The following is a 5,000-nucleotide window of genomic DNA, read 5'->3' on the forward strand; positions in this document are numbered from 1 at the left end:
TATATAGATATATATTATATTTATATAATAATATATTATATTTATATAATAACGCTTGATGCAGCTCAAGATACGATTGGTGTACGCCCGAGAGCAGTACAGAATTCCATCTCGCGGGAGACACTGGAAGCCACAGATGCATGTCGTGCGGCTCGTCTGACAGGGGATCGGGAATTGCACCGTTCTCATGTGCGCAGAACTCGGTCCCTGTTAAGAAGGGACAAGGAACAGTTTATTAGGAGTCTTGCAGAGGAGGTAGAAGGCCATTTCTTAGTAAATGACCTTCGTCCTGCATACCAAGCCCTGAGAAAGCTGAACTCCAAGCCCTCTTCACAGGTGACAGCAGTTCGCTCAGTAAGTGGTCAAATCGTTTCAGATCCTGTTGCGGTGCGGGGACGTTGGGCTGAGTATTTTGAGCAGCTGTACCAGGTTGACCCACCAACAGTTAACTTGGATGCGGGTAGTGTCGAGATCCCGCTGCCAGATCCACCTATCAGTGAGGACCCTCCCTCCCTAACTGAAGTTAGGGGGGCGATTTCCAAGCTGAAGAGTGGTAAAGCAGCTGGTATCTGCGGCATACCAGCTGAACTGTTAAAGGCTGGTGGTGAACCTATGGCACGGGGGTTACATGCTGTCCTGGCTGCCATCTGGCAGTCCGGTTCCGTTCCTCCTGACCTGTTGAGGGGTGTGGTCATCCCTCTCTGGAAGGGGAAGGGGGACCGTTGGGACTGCAGCAATCACCGAGGCATCACACTGCTCAGTGTACCAGGCAAGGTTCTCGCCCACATCCTTCTGAGACGTATCAGAGACCATCTACTGAGGCACCAGAGACTGGAGCAATCCGGATTCACTCCTGGTAAGTCCACAATAGACCGTATCCTCGCGCTTCGAGTCATTGTAGAGCGCCGTCGTGAATTCGGGCGTGGGCTACTTGCAGCCTACATCGACCTCAAGAAGGCGTTCGATACGGTGCATCGGGAGTCACTTTGGGAGATCCTGAGGCTGAGAGGAATACCAACAAGGATTATTGGACTAATAGCAAGCCTGTATACTGGTACTGAAAGTGCTGTAAAGTGTGGTGGGGGCCTGTCGAGCTTCTTTCCTGTTAGTTCAGGAGTGAGGCAAGGCTGTGTCCTTGCACCAACTCTTCAACACTTGCATGGACTGGATACTGGGCAGAGCTACTGTTCAAAGTCATTGTGGGGCAACGCTGGGCAATATCAAGGTTACAGACCTTGACTTTGCTGATGACGTTGCCATTCTATCTGAGTCTTTGGAAACCCTAGTGGCGGCTCTCGATGCATTTAGCAATGAAGCAAAGCCCCTGGGTCTAGAGGTCTCCTGGACCAAGACCAAGGTCCAGGAATTTGGGGACTTGATAGGAGAACCTGTTCAGTCGGTACGTGCTTGCGGCGAGGACATTGAAGTCACAGAGAGCTTTACATACCTTGGTAGTGTAGTTCATAACTCTGGGCTGTCAGACCATGAAGTCAGCAGACGGATTGGCCTGGCAGCAGGGGTCATGAACTCTCTCAACAAGAGTATTTGGAGATGTCGGTACCTGTGCAGAAGGACCAAGCTTCGGGTTTTCAAGGCCCTGATAATGCCAGTTTTGCTATACGGTAGCGAAACCTGGGCATTGTCCTGTGCCTTGGAGGCTCGTCTTGAAGCCTTTTGCAATAGGTCCTTGCGCCAGATCATGGGGTACTGTTGGCGGGACCATGTGTCGAACCAACGGTTGCACCGTGAGACTGGCACAAGCCCTGTTATCTGCACAATCCGTGATCGCCAACTCAGGCTATACGGCCACCTGGCTCGCTTTCCTCAGGATGATCCTGCCCATCAGGTCGTCTCTATTCGAGACAACCCTGGGTGGAGGAGGCCTGTGGGACGACCGAGGAAGTCATGGCTTGGGCAGATCGACCAAACCTGCCGTGAAGAACTAGAGATGGGCCGAGTCCCTGCCTGGCGTCTAGCCATGAGGGATCCTCGTAGGTGGAAGCGAAGGGTGGATGCGGCTATGCGCCCCCGTCGGCGTCAGCCCCCATGATGATGATGATGATATTATATTTATATATATATGTGCCTCAAAATACACACACAGGCACACACACATGAACACTTACACACATGAACACACACATGAACACTTCAACACCCTAGGTACCTTTATAGGGCATACACATGAACACACACATGAACACTTCAACACCCTAGGTACCTTTATAGGGCATACACATGAACACACACATGAACACTTCAACACCCTAGGTACCTTTATAGGGCATACACATGAACACACACATGAACACTTCAACACCCTAGGTACCTTTATAGGGCATACACATGAACACACACATGAACACTTCAACACCCTAGGTACCTTTATAGGGCATACACATGAACACACACATGAACACTTCAACACCCTAGGTACCTTTATAGGGCATACACATGAACTCCCAAAGTTGCCTCAAAATACACACACACAGGCACACACACATGAACACACACATGAACACACACATGAACACTTCAGGCGATGATGAATATTGTCAGTAAAATGAAGTAAACTTTTGTAAACATTGAATTGATGAGACAGAAGCATTATTTTTATTAGGTAAAGAAAAGATTAAGTAAAAAAATCGTATATATGAAAAGTTTGAAATAATCGATCATGAACACACACATGAACACTTCAACTCGTTAAAGTTGGCTATAAAGGTACCTTTATAGGGCATACACATGAACACTTCAAGTTACCCTAGGTACCTTTATAGGGCATGAACACACACATGAACACTTCAACACGAGTTATCCTAGGTACCTTTATATGGCATACACATGAACACTTCAAGTTACCCTAGGTACCTTTATAGGGCATGAACACACACATGAACACTTGTGTTGAAGTGTTCATGTGTTATCCTAGGTACCTTTATAGGGCATACACATGAACACTTCAAGTTACCCTAGGTACCTTTATAGGGCATGAACACACACACATGAACACTTGTGTTGAAGTGTTCATGTGTTATCCTAGGTACCTTTATAGGGCATACACATGAACACTTCAAGTTACCCTAGGTACCTTTATAGGGCATGAACACACACATGAACACTTGTGTTGAAGTGTTCATGTGTTATCCTAGGTACCTTTATAGGGCATACACATGAACACTTCAAGTTACCCTAGGTACCTTTATAGGGCATGAACACACACATGAACACTTGTGTTGAAGTGTTCATGTGTTATCCTAGGTACCTTTATAGGGCATACACATGAACACTTCAAGTTACCCTAGGTACCTTTATAGGGCATGAACACACACATGAACACTTGTGTTGAAGTGTTCATGTGTTATCCTAGGTACCTTTATAGGGCATACACATGAACACTTCAAGTTACCCTAGGTACCTTTATAGGGCATGAACACACACATGAACACTTGTGTTGAAGTGTTCATGTGTTATCCTAGGTACCTTTATAGGGCATACACATGAACACTTCAAGTTACCCTAGGTACCTTTATAGGGCATGAACACACACATGAACACTTGTGTTGAAGTGTTCATGTGTTATCCTAGGTACCTTTATAGGGCATACACATGAACACTTCAAGTTACCCTAGGTACCTTTATAGGGCATGAACACACACATGAACACTTCAACACCTTTATAGGGCATACACATGAACACTTCAAGTTACCCTAGGTACCTTTATACGGCATGAACACACACATGAACACTTGTGTTGAAGTGAACACACACATGAACACTTCACGAGTTATCCTAGGTACCTTTATAGGGCATACACATGAACCCTAGGTACCTTTATAGGGCATGAACACACACATGAACACTTGTGTTGAAGTGTTCATGTGTTATCCTAGGTACCTTTATAGGGCATACACATGAACACTTCAAGTTACCCTAGGTACCTTTTTAGGGCATGAACACACACATGAACACTTCAACACGAGTTATCCTAGGTACCTTTATAGGGCATACACATGAACACACACATGAACACTTCAAGTTACCCTAGGTACCTTTATAGGGCATGAACACACACATGAACACTTCAACACGCGTTATCCTAGGTACCTTTTTAGGGGTGTCCCCAAATTATCAGTACACAAACGGTGTTTTCTCGTGTGTGTGCTTCTCGTGTGTGTTTTCTCTCTCTTGTGAGTTTTCTCTCTCTCGTGTGTGTGTACTCTCTCTCTCTCTCGTTGTGTGTTTTCTCGTTTTCTCTCGTGTGTTCTCTCTCTCGTGTGTGTTCTCTCTCTCTCTCGTGTGTGTGTGCTCTCTCTCTCACGCGTGTGTGTGTGCTCTCTCTCTCTCTCTCGTTGTGTGTTTTCTCTCGTGTGTGTTCTCTCTCTCACTCGTGTGTGTGTGTTTCTCTCTCGTGTGTGTTCTCTCTCTCTCGTGTGTGTTTCTCTCTCTCGTGTGTGTGTTCTCTCTCTCTCTCGCGTGTGTGTGCTCTCTCTCTCACGCGTAGTGTGTGCTCTCTCTCTCTCTCGTTGTGTGTTTTCTCTCGTGTGTTCTCTCTCTCGTGTGTGTTCTCTCTCTCACTCGTGTGTGTGTGTTTCTCTCTCGTGTGTGTTCTCTCTCTCGTGTGTGTGTGCTCTCTCTCACGCGTGTGTGTGTACTCTCTCTCTCTCTCGTTGTGTGTTTTCTCGTTTTCTCTCGTGTGTTCTCTCTCTCGTGTGTGTTCTCTCTCTCTCTCGTGTGTGTGTGCTCTCTCTCTCACGCGTGTGTGTGTGCTCTCTCTCTCTCTCGTTGTGTGTGTGTTTCTCTCTCGTGTGTGTTCTCTCTCTCTCGTGTGTGTTCTCTCTCTCTCGTGTGTGTTCTCTCTCTCTCTCGTGTGTGTGCTCTCTCTCTCACGCGTGTGTGTTCACTCTCTCTCTCGTGTGTGTGTGTGTTCATGTGTGTGTGTTCATGTGTATTATGTGTTCATACCTAAGCATCACAAGTAGAACCCAAAGATGATAAT

Source organism: Penaeus vannamei, chromosome 4 (assembly GCF_042767895.1).
Source record: "Penaeus vannamei isolate JL-2024 chromosome 4, ASM4276789v1, whole genome shotgun sequence".
NCBI lineage: Eukaryota > Metazoa > Arthropoda > Malacostraca > Decapoda > Penaeidae > Penaeus > Penaeus vannamei.